Below are 20794 nucleotides of genomic sequence, written 5' to 3' on the forward strand. Positions count from 1 at the left end.
CTGCTCTTCTGAAAACGTGGAGAGAGCAAATAAAACAGAGGGAGGAGCAGGGTGAGGAGAAGAAGAAAGAAACCAAACTTCTTTAAATTCATACTGTAGTGGTTTGTTAAACAGTCACCTTGTCCTGGAAGTGCTCTGTTTATGAGGAAAACAAAAAACAAAAAAACCATGGCGTTTTAATTATGTAGTAATACACACCAGACAGTGCTATATCAAGGTTGTGACAGAGAGAAATGGAAGACCTCTTGAAATATGGATAGGAAAATAAGCCATATTTACTTTTAATGAGAAATTAAAAATTAAACAGGTTGTAATAAGAAAAACTAAGTGGCTAGAACAAACAAAAGAAACTGAATTCATAACTTGGGAAACCAACATGTCTCACGGGGTAAAGAAAGGAATTTTACCAAAAGGGAAAAGAAACTTACTATGACGATTTTCAGCTCTACTTACAAAGCAGGAAATGTTTCATCATTATCATTTACCAGGATGACATTATATATCAATTTTCAGTTTAAATGTTCAAGAAGAACTCAGGCCATTAAACTGCAAGAATATGTACCAGTTATAAATTATATTCCCAGTCTGGCATCTGACAGTAACCAAATTAATTTCACACGAAAGAAAGAAACTACAGTCTTAATAGAAGTAATTGAACGCTTTTCTGAAAACAGCCTTCCAGGTCACTGAAAGTGCAACAAATCTTAAAATTATTCATTGAGATCTTTTAAAATTGTGTGAGATTTTTAGTTAAGAATCAAGAAAAGGTTTATCAATACTTATATGAGGTAGATTAATGATATGTCATTATTACTATTGTCATGCCTTTGGAAAATTTCATTTAGGTTCCATATATTTTAAGCATATTCTCTAAAAAATAAGAATCATAGAGGAGAATGTAGGTTTGTTCAAGTCATTTGGCAAGTATTTATCAGAGGCCTGCTATCACTCAGGTTGAATATTTTGCTAATGCCTAACTTTCCAGATGCTTAAGCATTGATTTTTTAAAATTGAGATATAATTCACACACCATAAAACTGTCTTAAACTATACAATTCGGTGGTTTTTGTATATTCACAAGGCTGCACAGTCAGCACCACCATCTAATTCCAGAACATCTTCATTACCCCCAAATGAAACTCTCCCCACTTATCTCCCCATCCCGCCCAATGCCTGACAACCACCAGTCTACCTTTCATGTCAACGAATTTGCCTATTCTGAACATTTCATCTAAATGGAATCATACAATATGTGGCCTTTTGTGTCTGGCTTCTTTCACTGAATACTGTTTTCAAGGTTCATCCACATCATAGGAAGTATCCGTACTTAGTTCCTTTTTATGGTCCAATAATATTTTATTATATAGATATACCACACTGTGTTTTTATCCATTTATCAGTTGATAGACACTTGGGTTGTTCCCACTTTTTTGGCTATAATGAATAACGCTGCTATGAACATTCATGTACAATTTCTTTGTAGAAACATATGTTTTCAGTTCTCTTGGACATATACCTAGGAATAGAATTGCTGGGTCATACAGTAACTCTATGCTTAACTTTGTAAGGAACTACTAAACTGTTTTCCAAATTTTTGTCCATTTTTCATTCCCTCCAGCAGTGTATGAGGGTTTCAATTTCTCCATACTCATATATACTCAACAATACTTGCTTTTATCCATCTTTTTTATTATAAACATCTTAATGGGTGTGAAGCGGTACTGATTTGCACTTCCCTAGTGACTAATGATGTTGAGCAAATGCTTAAATTTTCATTGCTTAAAATATAAATATGCATGTTCATAGGTACACGTAACCATACAGAAAAACATGTCCCTTCTCTCAACCTCCCCCCACGCCATCCCCCTCCAAGAAATAGTTTAACAAGCGCTTCAGAAAGAAAGATGAAACCATGAAGAAATCACCCTGGTTAAACTGCCAGGATTTTAGCACTACCATCCCCCTGCACTGTGATGGGTTAAAAGTGAATGTGAATGCACTTCAGTAGCAGGGGCAGGGCTTAGGCCAACACATTTGACTCTAAACCCTGTAAAATCTTTTTGAAAGACGCAGAGGGTTAGTATGACTTATCACTTCAAACAAAGCAAAAAAGCTATGGAAAAAGCAGACTGGATATGCTAAACATGAAAACTTTTTAAATTACAAGAGCTGAACAACAAATTAGAGCGTCATAAATACCACATTGACTTGGGCAAAATATTCACAAAACAACTAGATGCATTTTTTTCTCTCTCTTACTGTTTTAGTACAGTCTACCTTCTTTAGGGATGAAATGAACTGGATCATTTCTTCTCACTCCCGTAACTCTCTCAGGAATCTTTTCATTCATGGCTTTTTTAATCCAAACATAAGAGACTGTTTTCCCCACCTGTTACTATAGGGCCAATAGATGAGAACGTTTTAGTCTAGCACAATAATAAAATCCTTTGTTCTTCCAATAACATATCTTAGCATAATTTTATTTTTCCTAAAAGGCATTAGCTTCCTTAGGCCTCAAGAAAACCCAATTACAAAATGCAGATTTTCAAGATATTTTTGAAAATAAGAAAATGGTACGGTATAATATGTATTTGCATTTAGTGGAAAACAAGAATTTATTAACTGAATGCTAGTGAAGTAATCTGTTCCTCTTTTCAAATATATGAATGCATTTCAAAGAGCCTACATAGCTTCAATGTGATCACAGTCGTTAAATGCAATACACAGTTATATCAATAACGTGAATTATACTTTTAAAACTTAGTATTTAAATATTAAATGTAATAGCAGATGGTCTGGCTTCACACCACTGCACCCTGTTCAATTCACCGGAATGCATCATCTACCTGAGTTGATCAGTAAATGGGGAGCTCTGGGGGCGCAGTATGAAATCTGTGTCAGAGCACCATCATCATTTAGTGACAAGTTGCACATAAATGACAAATTTTTTCTGGCCATTGAAATCTGTTACATGGCTTCATGAGTTACATTAATGATAAAAATCAAAGAGAATCAGCGTAGGATTCTGTTTTCTTATTTCACATTAAAGGCAGAGAGATACAAAGAAATGAGGTCAATCGAATGAAAACTGACTTCATGAATAAAAAATGAAAACTGGAATCAAATTATATTAAGAAGCTAATGGGAATCTAGTCCTCATGAATATTGTGACACTCAGTAATTACATTCCAGTATCTATTCACGGAAATATCTACAACTTGGACTCTGTTCCAGAAGAAATTGGGAATTGAGAGCACTTCCCCCTTTTGAAGGCTGCTGAGATCTCCATTTATACGATGGTTCTCCAACCTCACAGACGTCATCATCATAACCATATAAGAAATTGTCTTACCCAGCTGGAGACAACCACTAAATTCTCTCTCAAAGACCAATGGGCTAAATCTTTCTGATTTTAAGCCACCAGACCTAGCTTAAACACACAAGACCTAGCTTTTAACACACAGGAGCTCCTCCTTCCCTTTTTCCCCTCATATACCATCTCTCAAAATGAAAACAAATACAAAATTTCCCATACCTTTGTGGAACAATGTCCAACTGTCTTTTACAAGGCTTGTCTTAAGTATCAATGCCATCCACGTGGAAGGCAAAAGACCTGACCTCTAGGGAGTTAGGATTTAAGACCACCAAAACAACCTAAGAAGTTAAAGAATGTTCCAGACAAGTAAGCAGCCATCAATAAGGTCACATGTTATGTGGTGACAGACCTAACCAAAGGTCAGACCCTTATCACCTGACACATTTCCCCCAATCTTACTTATATAACACCTGACTTGGTTTGCTTAAAATCCAATCTCATCATATTATCCCCACCCTCAATCCACCGTGCTTTCTTACCTAGATCAGCCTTCTGTACTTCATCGTTGTAAGACTGAACAGTATCACTGTTAACAGAACAGACTTCGAAGCCTAATGGCTTGGGTTCAAATCCTGGCTCAACTGCTTGGAATTGTATGACCTTGGGCAATTTCTTAATCAATGTAAGCTTACCTAAGTTTCCCCACTTATAAAACAGACACTAACAATACTAAGACCTGCCTCATAGAGTTGTTGATGAGTTAGTATATGTAAAACACATAGAAAAATGCCTGAAACATAATAAGGACTTTATAGGTATTAACTGATATAAAGTCATCATCTGATCAACTTCAAGCATTTCAGCCTATACTTTAGTCTTGTAATATTTATATACCTTTCCCAATAATAACTAATATTTATACAATTATTTATAGTTTACAAAGTAGTTAAGTATACTTGCTTCATTTCACTTAATTCTCACAATCTGGTGAAGACAAAGTTAGTTCCATGTCATCTACTAGCTGATCTACCCAGCACTTACCAAACAAATCACTTTACTGTCCTTTTAGCCACTCTGAAGCCTGCTCTGTAGAACTGTCCAGGTAAGAAGGAGCTCAGTGAAGACTTGAGACTTTCTGGGGATGTTAAATTTCTCTGTCCAAGGTGCTAAATAAGTGTGGCTATCTCCACAGATGGGCAGTCCCATGGGGCTCTCTCACCACCAGAGGTCACCAAAGTGAATTTCACATGCATCCCATAGCTTTTATTTTAAGCCTGACCATTCCAAACATAAGTGCCCAATTTAATGGAAATCCTTTCAGCAATTTTGGCATGAAACCGCCAAAGACAGATAGAAATTCCATTTCTTTCTGATATAAAGAACCCAAGGTGACAATATGCTCTTAAACTGGACTATCAGGACTCAAATGCAGCTCTTCCCACCAGACGGCGCTGCTTCTCTAGCAAGCCCTTCAGCCTTCTGCCTCTCACAAATGCAAGCCTTGCTGCTACTGTCTATACCATTTTTTTTTTTTTTTTTTTTTGCGGTATGTGGGCCTCTCACTGTTGTGGCCTCTCCCACCACGGAGCACAGGCTCTGGACGCGCAGGCCCAGCGGCCATGGCCCACGGGCTCAGCCGCTCCGCGGCATGCGGGATCTTCCCGGACTGGGGCGCGAACCCGTGTCCCCTGCATCGGCAGGCGGTCTCTCAACCACTGTGCCACCAGGGAAGCCCCTATCTATACCTTTGAGAGGCCTCCATGGCCCTGCCTGTCCATCACTCAAGAAGCAAACGTCCACACTTCCACAGCACATAACAAATTCCTTGATTGTCTATAAGGGGTTAAATAAAAATCTTTTGAAATTCTAGGCTGTGATCTAGAGGCAGACCAGGAAATAGTTCAAACTTCTGCTTCACAGCCAATCCTTTTTAACTCAGTAGAAACCCTTAAACAAGGTATCACCTAGTTTTCTTTCACATAACTGCTTCTTGGTGGGTAAACTCAAGTTTAAGAGAATTTTTTTAAGTACTAAGAAAAGACTAAAACAATGTTTCATTTTTAGTTCAACTTCTACTTATATGGTGTAAAATTTAATTAGAACTATTTTAAGTAATAACATGAGAAAAAAAGTGATTAAAAGGGTGATGATTTCAACACTTTTCATGTAGAAAGGCTTCCTTCTATGAAAAATAAGATCTTACCAAAGAGAGAAGGTAGAGCCACACATTTTAAGTCAGGTATTGCTTTGGGCAATAATGAGAGCCACTAAGATGCATGCGTTATCAAGTGAGCCATCTCTATGGGGGACAGGCTTAATCTCACTGGGAACTCTAGGAGCCAGACTAGATCTGCCTCAGTATTAACTGCCAAAGGGCTAGGGGTCTGCCTTAACTCCCTGTCACCTGTGACTTGCTACAGCAGGAAAAGTGGGCATCAGGGGGTCAGAGAAAACACTCAGGTGAAGAACCGCAGGGGCTGGAGGCTGGGAGTCCACCAGGGCACACTAAGGGCGTGAGGATGCGGGCAGGGTCCTGACAGCACCGCCAGCGACATACCCCCTCCTCGTCCTCTCAACCCATTTACTTTCTCCCCAACCTTCAAAGCCCAGCTCTAGACTTGCATCCTTAATGTCGGGCTCCCTGACCACGTCACTGCTCACCGCCCTCCACAATGCCTTCCACATGTACTGTCCACCAGTGCCAACAGGCTGTCACCAGAGGCCTTTTATCATCTCTACCAAACTGTGTTTCCCGGGTACCTTGGGGTTTGAGAGCACATACTCTGGAGTCTAAACTGGTCCCAATGACTGGCTTTAGCATTAAGAGCTGTGTTAACTTGTGCAAGTCACTTAACCTAAGCCTCAGTTTCCTGCTATGAAAATGGAATAGTAATAATAGTTAAATCTGATCCTAGAATTCTTGTAAGGATTAAATGACTGAAAACACCAAGTGAACGGCTTCCCTAGTGGCGCAGTGGTTAGGAATCAACCTGCCAATGTAGGGGACACGGGTTCGAGCCCTGGTCCGGGAAGATCCCACATGCCGTGGAGCAACTAGGCCTGTGCGCCACAACTACTGAGCCTGTGCTCTAGAGCCTGCGAGCCACAGCTACTGAGCCCGCGTGCCTAGAGCCCGTGCTCCGCAACAAGAGAAGCCACGGCAATGAGAAGTCCGTGCACCACAACAAAGAGTAGCCCCTACTCGCTGCAACTAGAGGAAGCCCACACACAGCAACGAAGACCCAACACAGCCAAAAAATAAATAAATAAATTTAAAACAAACAAACAAACAGAAAACACCAAGTGCTTAGAATAATGCCAAGCACACAGTAAACATATTAAATCTCAGCTATTGTTTTAATGAAACAGAAATACCCATTTGCTACTGATTTCAAGTTTTCCTCAATACTGGTGAAATAAAAAAGTCAAATCATTGGCTAAAGTTACACACTTATATAGTACTAATTCATCTTTGGTAGTACTGTTCTCAAATTTTACACGTGTGCCATTACCTGACAAAGTTAATTCATATATTGGGACCCACAAAATGAAGGCCGTCCCAGTGGTCCAGCCCATGTCACAAGTCTAACCTTAAGTCAGCCTGCCTTTATGGGAACTGCCTCACTGTGCAGGAAACCTAATGCCAATCACCATCCTCCAGGTCAGCTTACCCTGGCAAGGAGGCCCTGCTGGCCTCAAAAGGAAAACCCCCCACCCCCTAGCCAACCACATCCTGTTTTTTTCGTTGACTTTTCTAACATTCTTTAAAACTCACTCTGGCCCAAAATCCCCTGGGAAGAATGCTCCACTGTTTGTGAGGCGCTCTACTCCCCCAATCTATGGACTGCTTTCCTTTGAATAAATGATATCAAACTCATTACTAAATCGTTTTAGTTTTGTCATCTGGCATATCCCATTCAACCCTCTGAACTCTATGAGGCAGGTATTATTTCCTCATTTTACAGATGAGTGGGGATTTTAACCAAGATAATCTGGCTCCAGAGTCCTTGTTCTTAAAATGAAGTTGTGAGTCAGGTCTGTCTGCAGAAAAGCTGCGAGTTTTCAACTCTCAAGACAGCCTACACTCATACTCCAGCAGTTTGTCAAAACTACTGTTAAAGTGTTCCAACGAGTTACTGCCATCAGTGGTTCAGTTCCAGCTAAGCTGATTGTAGGGCAGCAGAATGTGCAACACCAAATATGCCACTTGGCATAAGGATTATCTTGAGCTGAATGCAATTAAGAAAAAGCAGATACAACTAAAGCTCTCTGCTTCCCCCCATCTGCTTAAAAGCAGGACATGAATTTGTGAAGGTGTCCCCCCCCCCACCAGGTATGACAAAAGTTAATCACCAGAGACAACCTTACAACTGGCTCCAAAAAAATCTACACAACAAACTTTACTAACTAGCCCTAATCTTCCATTAGTTCCCCCACCTATTTGCCTTCCTACCATTTGCTGCCCTAGAAACTCAAAGTCCTTTTCCTTTGCCTTGTCACTTCTCTAAAAATGTATTGTTCGGGCTTCCCTGGTGGTGCAGTGGTTAAGAATCTGCCTGCCAATGCAGGGGACACGGGCTCGAGCCCTGGTCCAGGAATAGCCCACATGCCGTGGAGCAGCTAAGCCCATGCACCACAACTACTGAGTCTGCGCTCTAGAGCACGTGCTCTAGAGCCCACAAGCCACAACTACTGAGCCTGTGTGCCACAAATGCTGAAGCCTGTGCGCCTAGAGCCTGTGCTCCGAAACGAGAAGCCACCGCAATGAGAAGCCTGCGCACTGCAATGAAGAGCAGCCCCCGCTCACCACAACTAGAGAAAGCCTGCATGCAGCAATGAAGACCCAACACAGCCCCCCAAAAAAAAAAAGTATTGTTCTTTTGTTCAGATGCTATATAAGCCCAAGTTCTAACCATCTCTTTGAGTTACTCATCACTGGGCACTGCCACTGTGTGCACGATCTTGGGCTGTGATTCTCAAAATGAGCTTGTATCTCCAGATTTGGGCGTGATAGTTTGCCCTGTGACCTCAATTCTCTGATGGATCTAAGAAAAGTCACTGATTTTCAGTCTGTTCAGGGTTTTTCTTGTTGTGAGGACAGGGGTGATGACCTCCAAGCTCCTTACATGTCAGAGGTGAAACAGGAAGTCACTCCTATGGTCCTTTAATAAGAGATATGACACTTCAACCACCAGAAGAATTAGGAAAGACATTATTTGAGCATAAAGAATTGTTTTTCCTAAGAAAGTGCAGTTGGTGACTTCCATTAAACACACCAAAATGTATATGCATTTTGAAATATTTCAAATGTAGAAAATCTCAGAACATAAAACTTTTACTCTACCAAATGTAATTGTTTCTTGATACAACTTAACTTGTAGATCTATATTTAAGAGAGTAGTACAAAGCAATGTTCAAATACCCAGCTTCTTTTGGTAACTGTTATCATGGTCATAGCTTTAAAAACAACAACAAAAATCTGTTTTTAAAATCAAATTAAAAACGAAAAAAGTAACAATAATCCAAACGTCACTTTTCTCATCTGGGGATATACTCTATACAAATAGAGAAGCTGAGGAACAGAAGCCCCTGTGCCTTCTCTGACTTTTTCCCCCCAGGACCAGGCATCTGCCTGGCAAGAACTCTGGAAAGAAAGGGATGTGGCGGGGGGATGTGAAGTGTTCCCTGCTTGGCATGCTTTCACCCCCAGGCCCTATCCTGCAAAGTAAGGTTTAATCTGAGAAGGAAGCCACAGAGAAGCAAAAACATCTTTTCTACCTTTTAAGAATTACGGATATAAAGGAACACTTTCCCAACTTTTAGCCCTGTGTTTTGCCAAATCTCCAAATGTTGCATGGTCAGACTACGTCACTTTGCCTTTGAAGAATGACTTTTGTAGAAATGCACCTTCATATTAGGCCTTGACATAGGTCTCACTCACCCAAGGGACAGCCACAGAGTAATCATTTTCACATTGCTGTAAAACACTGTTCCGACTTTACTGTTCCTTGTGCAAAATCCCATCAGCGCTAGAAAAACTTAATTTCACCTAATAAACACGCATGCTTTCTTCTGTTGAGAGCTACTCAGCCATTTGGTTGCTAATTTTTCCCCCTTTACTACTAACTTCTGTCTTAAGTCATTTCTAGAACCTACACTACCTGGAAATGGGCAAATAATGTACAAATATGTGCCAATATAAAAAAGGTTAAGTTAATTCAATTCAGAGAATATCTCAGAGAAGCTTCCTCACCTGCACCAGACTTTGAAAGAAAGTAATTAAAAGGAGGAAACGTATTTTAAAGAGAGGAAATAGCATGCATGTGCTGCTAGCACAGAGACAGGAAATATGTGAAATATGCTTAGGGAAGTTTAAGTTCATTAGGCCGATCAGTTCTGCTATAGTGCTTGTTTTGAAACAAGCAAATTTGTTCAAATGCAATCAATATATATCAAGGAACAATTGGAGCACGATGCAAATTTTGCATCTGATTGTGCACAATTTCATCAGCACAAGCCCCAGGTGAAGGCAGGAAACTGCACCCGGCTGAAGTAAGCTACCTCAGTTTGCTGAGTATTTTATGAGTTCCACCCATCCACATCTGCAATTATGACTTGACATCCAATCCGGATAACCCTTCTTCCACCACTTGACAATAATTCACAAGCTGCAATCCTTCTGACAATCGCTTCTGAAAGCAAAGGTCAGGACTTTTTGAAGGTAGAGTGCCATCTTTCTATGTACTTCTGCGTTTCTTAATCATTTAACAGGTGTAAAACCGTGCTGCCATTTTATTAGGTTTCTATCTTTTCTTTTGTAATGTGCCACTGACAACCTTTTTGAGTGTTTTGCTCCTAACACCCTTTGCACCATAGCTCTATGGTTTTTATTGCGTGATTTCGCATAGTATGGTGGTTTTAGGAATGCCTATGTCCCTTCTGGCAGAGCTGACTCTTCCTCTAGTCTAAAGCATGTGGGAGGGAGGACAGCCTGCACCCAGGGACTGCTGCTCATTAGCCATTGTTATCCCACATCCACTTTGTGCTTTATTCCTACCATCCCATTCTTTAACCAAAATCACCCAAGTTAGAGGCTCTCATCACTCAAATATTTAAACACCACATTCTCTGAACTTTCTTAGGTAAATTAGAATAAAAGGGAAAAATTCTCCTTCAACCTAGCAAATATGCACACTATTTTTCCCTTTATGTCTTCTCTCCCAAAAGTTGTTTTACCTTCCTTCACATGGAATTTAAAACCAAGGTTCATTTAATTTTGGCATTTGTTTACTTGACTTTATGTCCTAAATGTGCCAAGGTTTCGTGTCTGATTATAGTTATTCAAGGACACAGACAACATTTGTGTTTGGTCAGATGCTTTTAGTAAGAGATATCAGTACAATATTCAGTTCGAGTGTAACAATTTCAGCAGAGAAGTAAGGGAAGAGTGAAGTAAGAACCCAAGATCAGATGCTCTGACAACACATGAAGCTCAAAAAACCAACTGCATTTACATGCATTGTGCATGTTTCACTTCTAGACAGCATACAAGGTCAAACCGCTGTCAGTTACAATAAGCTTCCAAACTTCTGGTCAATTACCTGGTTAATAACAAAAGACAAGGCTATGACATCATTACAGTTGTAATTAATTTACACAGATCAGCCTCCTGTTAATCAAATACATCTTTAAAAGCATTTAATTATTTTTCACCTAGAAAGCAACACTTAGCTTTGTTAAATGAAAAGCAACCTGGCTGAATTCAACATGAGAAGCTGTCAGACTGCTTTAAGGCATAAATGACAAAAGGCTTCACAGGGCACACTGTGCAATATAGGAGCTATTGCCATACTCACAGCAAACAGAAGCACAAGATGATGGATAACACAACACATCTGAACAGTTTCCAAACATAAAGAAGTTGTCAGGGAACTTGGGGTAAACAGACAGATTCTGGAAAAAGAAACATCACAGTGCTTTTTGTCAAAATGATACACAGGGCTAGCAATATTAACGTTTGCAGTAGAGGTCAGTAATTAAGGTCATGGACTTTGGTAAGAGCTCCACAATACGCCAGCCATGTGACCTTAGGAAAGTTATTTAACTACTGGTTCCTCATCTGTACAAGGAGATAATGCAGCCATATTCGGTGTTGTGAGGATTAAATGAGATTATATATATAAAATCATAAATTGGGAAATGATACTGTTTTTAATGCATATCAACACATAAAATAAGGCTTAAGATTAAAAATTTTAAATAGCTTTAAAGTGTCTTTATAACTTAGTAACCAATTAGCATTTTTCTGGGCTACGATCCTACATTTTTAAACTGCATCATGTGATTCAATTACACATACATTTTAAAAAAACAGTATGATGGGGTGTGTGGAAGGCACATGAAAATAGAAACGATTTTTTTTAACTAAGATAAATTTTGTAATAAAATCTCAAATCAGAGTTTTTGTCAACATTATCTTTAAATTACCATTACATTTGAGAATTTAATGAGCCTCCATTTTAGGACTAAAAAAAACTCTATATGTCAGATGGCAAAATTTTTTATTTTTCCCTCCTTTTTAAAGGGTTATAGTCTTAACAGAAATGATTAGATTATCTTTATACGTGAAAAATGGAATACTGGATTTTGTATATAATCTTGACTTTTGCTCCACAGTGAGGTGAATTAGTGCCAACTCCAATTCTGATCCATCACCGCTTATGATTTCCAATATCAATCATAAGCTGGTTCCCTCTCTCACGGGCTACAAGTTTTAGTTTAACGAGGGCTCATTAAAGTTCTCCAACTGACAGCCCTGCAGACGTAGGTCCTTAAACCAGGAGACGTACAGGGAGCAGCAATGCCAGCATCCCACCATCATTCCCTTCAAGAAGATTTAAGTAATTCTACTCTGAGGTTCGCTCCACACCAGATTTCTTTGTTTGTCTACCTAAAGTCAATGAAAAAGTGATAGCCATAACCCCATTTAAACTAACTCATGTAAGAAATGTTAGTGAACTATTTACGTAACTGAAATCCTCCCAACACAAGAACTGGCCAAGAGGGGAGAAGCATGCCAGGCGACAGAGCTGTGCACGTTCCACAAGCACACAGGACGTCCACTAATTACCAGGTGGTGGGGACGGCTTGGGCTTTGTTTCCTTTCTTTTTCTCTGCCCGGCATTAACACCTCATTCTTTCAGTAACAGGTGAGAGACGCCTCTCACCCCCATTGGATGTGGTCCTGGGGGGGGGAACCAGAAATCCAGGATGCCTTTCCTACACTGATTCAAGGGTAACAGTGACCAAGAATGGAAGAATAACTCTCTTCCTGGAATCTAACACTTTTGCAGAGACACTAAGACCAACAAATTCTGGATCTGATACTCAGAACATTAACTTAAAGAATTTTCCAGATCTATCAAAGTCTACCCAAGCCTCAAGAGCTCATCTGGCTGCAGTCCTGTGGTTTGGTTTTTCTGTAGATTTTCTGAGCTCATCCATATACTTCCAATAAACCTCTTGTTCTTGAATAAGTTATCTGGATAACTTAGTTAACTTAATTTCTGTTGTTTGTAGTCAAATAACCCTACACAGATACTAGGGAATTTGCCAAGGGCTGGCAGCAGATCCTAGTTTATTTCAAGCATCATCAACTCTCATTTTTCAGAGTACATACAACACTCTAGCTAACAGGAGAACCAAAACGTGGAGGGTATACAAACAGCATCTCAAAGGTCTGCCACAGGCTGAACATCTAGAAAGCAAAAAGGTCCCTTATTAATACAAAATTCACATTCCTTGGAAAGAGAAAGAGGAAGCCCTGAATACTTCCATGTGAAGGAACTTCTACTACATGGGCAGCACACACAATATTTATTCCTACATCTGTTCAAGCTCAGCATCACAACTGACTCATTAAAATACACATCCTTGAAAATTTCTGGTATCTGTAATATAAAAAACACAGCAAAATTTCTTTAACAGTGTTGCTCAAGGGACTTTCAAGGGAAAAAATTCCAAAATTAGAAGTGGCTGCCAACACACACACACCCTTATATATTATTTATATAAAACTGAAGTCATTGTAATATGTATCTAAATTTCATTCATACTATCCTGATATTGTGACTTTGGATTAAAAATGCATAAGCAAGTGAACACTGTGGAGAAACAGCTGTTGGTGTAATGACAACATTCCTGGATCTGAAGCTAGATATGGGGTCAAGTCTGGATGCCATCACTTACTAGCACGTGGCCTTGGGCAAATCACATAATCAGTACTGCTGAGCTTCGGTTTCCTTATCCATGGATGATGAAAACTCCACTTACTTCCTGGAGTCATCAGGAAGAAGAAATGAAACAGCATATTATGTAAAAGCACACAGCACATCCCCCAAGTTTGTTTTCCATTCTCCCTTCCTCTCCATAAACTAATGAGCCTTTTGCCCCCATGGAACTAGACTTTATTGCTTTATAATTATGATGCTCATGTAACAATGTCCAAGAAACGAGATGGTAAATAATACCAACATGCAAACCTGAATGTACGCATTGTTAGTTGGCTACCAGCTAGATCCCAAAGGGCTCTTGCACACTATCTATTGCTTCCCAGAAATTTGATACATTATCTCTTCTGAATGCAGCCAGAATTATCCACGGGCTTTGAAATATCACCATCATGATGTTGCAGAGAGCAGCTGGTTGATTGAAAGTGACTCCCCCTCCCCCATGCTCCAGCTGTCACCAGGAAACCCTCCTCAATGTGTGAAAAAGGACAATGTGATATTACTACTATCGCTATTAAAAACAATCTAGCAAATACTTAGCATTTGAAATTGTTTTTCTTATGAAAGCTCACTATTAAAAATTAACTCTTTAAGAAAAACCCTTTACCATATAAATGCAAACCAGCTGCTTTCATACAACAAAATACTAAAGGACAGTAAACACAAGTAATATATTTCCACTGACTCCTTGTTTCTTTTTCCTTGAGTCATTTGTAATGCTAAACAACAGCCAGTTAAAATATTAAAGTTTTAACCGTGGTAACAGCTGTCACAGCTTAGAGGGATTTAAAAACAAACAAAACTGGGCTTCCCTGGTAGTGCAGCGGTTGAGAATCCGCCTGCCAGTGCAGGGGACATGGGTTCGTGCCCCGGGTCGAGAAGATCCCACATGCCGTGGAGCGGCTGGGCCTGTGAGCCATGGCCGCTGAGCCTGCGGGCCTGGAGCCCGCGCTCCGCAACGGGAGAGGCCACAACAGTGAGAGGCCCGCGTACCGCAAAAACTTAGATGATTTCTCAAAAAATGTGCATAGATTCCTCCCTATTTTTATATAATATGGGTCGGATTGAAGGCTGGATTTTTTTTTTTAAATGATCTCACTTCTCTACATGAGAAACTATACATATGTCTGACATTGCTGATAACCCTGGGAGTTGTCTTCAGAACAAGTTTGTGGATCCCACTCAGGAATTCTCAACACCTGACTTTTTAGGTACAGCTCATCTCCTGAGGATTTCTACCCCACAGATGGTTTCACACCCTGTCACACGGACTCCTTGAAGTGTCACTGCAGGAGGCTCCCAGCAGGCAGGTCCTATGCCCTTCAACCCCTCTTCTCTTAAAACCTCTCAGTTCCTGAGCTTTACAGGTAAGATGCTGCTAAAGAGGGTCCCCTGCTAAAAAATCTGAGGCCCCCTGCTTAGATGACTAGAGCTACAGCATAAAAGGCCATCTATCTTTCTAAGGCATTTCTATCTTTGTAATGGTTTTTAAAAAGAATTTTTACATACACATGCATTTACCTAATTTTACTTAAATGTATAGATTATTTGTCCCTACCTCCATATTACAATACATTGCCAAGTAAACGAAATTATGACCTAGTATGACACCTTTCAAGTCGTTTCCATGCTCACATATTCATATGCACTATATACAGAAATATGAGATTTTTTGATCATTTTTTAAAATGGAACATAAAACTCTTCACTTTCCAATCATTAAGCATCCATACTGAAAAATAATGATTTCAGAGCTATAATAGCATTTTCTTATTCTTTGGTGCATGTCTTCAGTGAAGTCTCATCTCCTGTAACAAAGTGCCCCCTTCTGTGGCTGACTGTCCCCATTAACTAACTGTAGATACTTAAACAGTAATCACCCGCTGACCTTGACCTTCCAGTAAACACTCAAAACAATTTATGAAAGTTGCTCTGTTATGCTGACAGAACTGAAAATGGTGCCTTTCTACCAGGTTTAGAGTTTTAACTTTCTCCAAAGTGTTTGCTTTCTCTCATTCACAATACTGTGAAAGCTCTTCAGCATTTTGCTTAAAAAGAAAAGCAGCGCAATCAAGTAATTAATAAAATTACCTCATTTATAAAAATATTACGAGGAAATGAATGAGATCAAGCTAGGTTTCAGTTAATAACTACCTTTTCTCCCCTGTCCAACATGCACCAGTTACTGAGCCTCTCGGCGTTAACAGACATGCTTTCCACTTGATTTCATTTTATTCACTGTCCTGAGGTGGTCACACACCACGAGTCCTACTCTATAGGAAAGGAGATTCAGGCTGGGAGGATGTAACTTGTCTACTGGACACAATCAGTATGTAGCAGAGGTGGGGTTCAAAGCAGGGTGTGCCTGACCCAAACCACCGCTAAAGATCAGCCTCTCTGACACAGTGAACAAGAAAAATGGGGCCTTTGAAAAGTGAATACTTCATGATGGGACAGTGTTAATTTAGCATTAACAAAATTATTTATAGGGTATAAATATCTAAACTGACTCACAGTTATCTGAAAACTCACCCACAATACCCAGGAGCCACGGTGTGGCCTCGGGAGCAGAGGACTCTAATCAAAGTGACCTGTTGTTTCGGCCATGGTGCTAAGACTCTTCTCAACATCACAATGAGTCTAGGCTTTAGGTCAGCTGCTTCAAATCCCGAATATTTCTCTTTAACCCCCCAACACCAACCCCCTGAAAAGGGGAAGGAAAAAGCTGTAACACTGCAGCTGACATTCTGTAAAAACAGCAGATGGAGGGCACATCTAACTTAATTCCTGTGATGCTTCCAGAAAACACAGGTAAGTAGATATGATGAGAACTTCTTTGCTATCGTGGAGCTGTACGACACATGGGGAAAAAAGGACAGAAACATCTTCAGTTTTGTCTCTCGTTTCCAAGTCACTGCTCTATAATACTTCTCAACTCTAAGGCTAAGGCTGATCTCCGGTCAGTTATCCACTCTACTTTCTTTACCAAATTCTGGGTCAAAAGAAGGCACAATGAAGCTGAAAAAACCAAAAGGCCAAAGAATTAAAAACTGCTCTTTAACACAATTACTAATGCGGTTCTTAAAAATACTTCAGCATTGGTATTAACGGAATATCCTACATTCGACGGCCTCAATCGTATACAATATAATGAGAATCCATAAAAATAAACTGCCCTCTAAGCAGCAGAAGAGGCACAATATTTGTGCACTACAACCCACATCTAAATCAAAGAAGAATCCTTTCAGCACAGTCTATGTACTTATTTTAGACAGTTCTAACAAGTTCCTTAATAACATCTCATCTCTGTTTTCCACCTGTGTTAAACTCTTTTCCTGCATTTTTACACTGAATACTTTCAGTCCTATGAAGTAACCTTTAACTAATTTGTCCCAGGTCCTACACCTAAGAAAGGTTTCACCTGGATTCAAATTCCATTCTGTGACTTCACAATGGCTGTTCTTTATCACTATGGCCAGTAATTCGCAAGCTTTAGCACACAGGTGCCTTGGCATCCATTCGAAGTCTTGTTAAAATAGATTTCTGATTCACTAAATCTGGGGTAAGACTCCTAAATTTGCATTTCCAACAAGTTCCCCGCTGACGTTGATGCTGGTAGCCCTGGAACAATTTGGGAACCCAATGCACTGCCTTCTTCTAAGATTATTTGCTTTCCCAAGCCCTGCCACACCAGCAGCAAATTAGAAGTTTTTAGATTTAAAGGTTATTAGGACAGCAAAAAGTGGCATATAAATGTGAGACATAAGACAGATTTTTAAGGAGCAATTCCAAAGGGGGGAAAAAAAAGAGCCAAGTCCAGCTGTCACTGCAAAGAGACCAACCCATCTCGATGACTCAATCATGACTATGCAATAATTTATTTTGACAGTAACACTGAGTTTATGCTCGGTTTGGAAAATCATATAAGCAATTGATCGTTTTTGTAAAGGTTTTTAAGGCCTGGACAGAAAAGGATTAAATACACTTAGTGTATTTCCTGTTCCGTATTAGGAGAAATATCACTACTAAGATTAGGATTAGGATTGTTTGCCACACACTTGTTCTGAGAAACAGAGTTACTCTTCCAAGAGAAACTGAAACTACAAGCTGTCGCTGATGCAACGTCCCTTTAAACCACACCCCCCCCCACGCCCCGCGCCTCCCAGAGCCAACGCCATCCACCCAGGGCCTGGGCACGTCGTTCCCTGTGCGATCGGCCTCAAGCAGAGACGCGAGTGAAAATGAAGAGACCCCCGCTAGACTCGCTCCGGGAAACTCCCTCCCAGTTCTCGGACCTGTTGAGAGCTCCCACGGAGCGGAGGCTGCGCCTCCAACCCCGCCCCCGCCTGGCCCCAGGGAAGCCTACGGCCTCCCGCAGCGCCGCCGCCGCCGCCGCCGCCGCCAGCGCCCGCGGCCCTGGGAACAGTCGAGAGACGCGGCGCGCAACGGACGACTGCATCGGCGCCGAACAGACGCGAAAACTCACGCTCTATACGGCCGCCTGCGTCCCCACGTCTTCGCGACCACGTGCGTCATCACGCACGGACGCCCGCTCCCGGACGCTCCAGGTCCCAGCGGCCTGAGGGGCGGGGAGAGAGCGTGGTTGATTTCGCGACGCAGCTCCCACGGCCCCCGCGGAGGGTGGGAAGGGCCGTAAAGCGGGGCGGGCGGGCAGCGGCGCATGCTCAGTTGCGCGCGACCGCGCTCTTTTTTTCCCCGCGGGCTGGCACCCAGGACCGCGTGCGGTGGCGGTGGCTTGGAGGAGGCTCGACGGGGAAAGGACCGCGGCCGAGCGCGGCGTGGAGGGCTTGTACTTTCTACTCGTCCTCCAAGCTCCGAGTGACACGTAGATAATAATATTCCTTCTGCCATAAGTAACTATTGGCTGCCCACCACGGGTAAAGCAAGCGAACGGCCTGGCTTACATTCGAGGGACCGGACGCGGGATGGAGATGCGGCGACTGGGCCGCGTGGCGACTGAGAAACTGCCCTACCGGGCCCCAGCCCTGCCGCAGGCTCAGGACCTGTTGCGTGGAGGAGTCACATACTACCTGTGAAGTGGATGGCGGAAGAGACAGAAATCTTCATGAGTTAGAGCGGCCCATCACCCATCTCAGGGCGGAACCCGCGGTTACAAAGCAGGCCAGCAAAACAAGGTCGTGGGTGTACATTTCACAACCCAAAGTCTCAGTCTGAGGCTGCATTTCTATGTCTGTCTGTCTAAGGCTTTAGGTGTTAAGTACTTCTGTGAACGTATCATTTGATGCAATTTTAATTATGGGTCTGTTTCTGCTCTGAAACAGGTTTTATGTTGCGTTGTAGGAGTCAGGTTAAGTTAAATGCTGTATTTCATGCAATATGAGAAAACTATCTTATTTGGTACGGAATTTTCTAACAACTAGGGGGAAGATGCGTCTTTTCCAAGGACGAAACCAAGTGCAAGTGGTTTTATGCTGCTCTGTATTTATTGGAAGTTGTGGCAGCTGTGTTTAGATAGTCTACTTAAACAAAAACTGCCTAAATCAGAAGAGTTTTGACTATCTTTTGTTATTGTGTATTGCAAGAATTCTTCATGGAAATGTTTATTATGGAGTTTGGAATTTAAATGAAGATTTGGCTCACGTGCAGGGTATATAACAGACGTTCAAGTGATAAAGAAGAATCTTAGCAATTTGCAACTATGTTCCTTGAGCCTTACAAGTTATCCGTTTCTTCTGAAAACAATACGCTGATCAGAAAGTTTGGCTGACAATGAGAAACTGCATTTCTGGAAATAGAAATTCAACTGAAGGGTGGAGGTGAATTGCCAATAGAAGTATTTTGTGTATTTCCCTAGAAAAAATAAAAGTAATTTCTCAAAAAGAAGGGATTCCCTTTTATCCTGATCCATGATATTATGCATCAGTTTAATTAATGTTAATCCTTATCTTCCATTCTCTAACACCATTTACACCTTTCTATAATTGCATCATTCTTCCTGTCCTTATATGAATATATCAAATACAGACGTGATTTTAAGGGAGCCACAAATCAAGAAGTCTCAATACAGTAATCTCATAAAAATGTCTTTATATATGGGGATTAAGAGTATGCTTAGGTTCGGGCTTCCCTGGTGGTGCAGTGGTTGAGAGTCTGCCTGCCGATGCAGGGGACATGGGTTCGTGCCCCAGTCCAGGAAGATCCCACATGCCACAGAGCGGCTGGGCCCGTGAGCCATGGCCACTGAGCCTGCGCGTCCGGAGCCTGTGCTCCGCAATGGGAGAGGCCACAACAGTGAGAGGCCCGTGTACCGCAAAAAAAAAAAGAGTATGCTTAGGCAATTTTATTCAATTTCAGACATCAGTGAAAAATTTCATAGCCATTTAAGAGGAAAGAAAAAGTCTAGGTTTTAAAAAATGACCTTTTTTGTCCTATATGATTCGTTGATCAGACAAGAATTTTTTTAAGCCTGTTGAAATCAACACGTATCATACTCAATCCCCATTTAAACTGACGAACAGATCACTTGGATAATAATTGTATATCTTAAACATTAACATGTGGCAATCAGCAAGATCCTTTTACTGAGGCAAGGCTTCAAAATACCAAAAAGATCAATGCCTGAAGAAGTTTTAACACAAAAGTTATGCAATTATTAAATTACCTTGTAAGATAATGATTCCTAAAAGCTCAAAAGTATTCTTGTATCTTTATTGTGAGAAAAAACAGGATTATGCACATGACATATGATATTTGAGACCTGTGTAATTGTCTGGACAATTTTCTATTTTTATCAAAGTTTTGCAGGAGAGCAAAGATACCTGAGATTAAACCATCTGATTTAAATGAGTGTTCCTAAAATGTGATTCTTGAGTACAGAGGAGTTGTGGTTAAAAAATCTTTGTACATTTCATAAATCTAGGATTGGAACTGGGAGAAAGGCAGGTGAGTATCATTCACAGCTTTCAAAACCTGGACTGAAGGTGGGAAAACATGAGTCAACAACACCATGAGCAAATAACACAACTGGATTATTATTTTAAAGAGGAGTTTGTTTAGTATCTAATTCCTTGTAATGGAGCAAGTATTTATTATACCCAACACTATACAGAAAGATGTATGAAACTCATCAAAGAATTTATGCTTTATTGTTACGAAAAAGCTTGCAAATTAATAAAAGGATAACTATAAAAGTAAGTACAAAGTTGCA

The 20794-nt window shown here is 40.8% G+C and overlaps 1 protein-coding gene across 6 annotated transcripts in view; it reads right to left on the reverse strand.

Moving 5' to 3' along the window:
* Window positions 1-18268, reverse strand: part of RHBDD1 (rhomboid domain containing 1) — a 115133-nt gene extending 96865 nt beyond the window's left edge. For 2 of the 6 annotated variants that reach the window (XM_082658179.1, XM_082658180.1), the window contains exons 1-2: window positions 18092-18268; window positions 13565-13651 (exon numbers count right to left, since the gene is read on the reverse strand). The gene's annotated coding sequence lies outside the window, so the exon portion shown is untranslated. Of the gene's footprint in view, window positions 1-11172; window positions 11270-13564; window positions 13652-17900; window positions 18054-18091 lie in introns of those variants that run through there. The other 4 variants (XM_082658182.1, XM_082658177.1, XM_082658178.1 and 1 more) reach the window with 3 other exon arrangements.
* Between the last annotated feature and the right edge of the window lie 2526 nt (window positions 18269-20794).

The sequence above is a fragment of the Grampus griseus genome (assembly GCF_964374135.1).
Source record: "Grampus griseus genome assembly, chromosome: 7".
NCBI classification, from domain to species: Eukaryota; Metazoa; Chordata; class Mammalia; order Artiodactyla; family Delphinidae; genus Grampus; species Grampus griseus.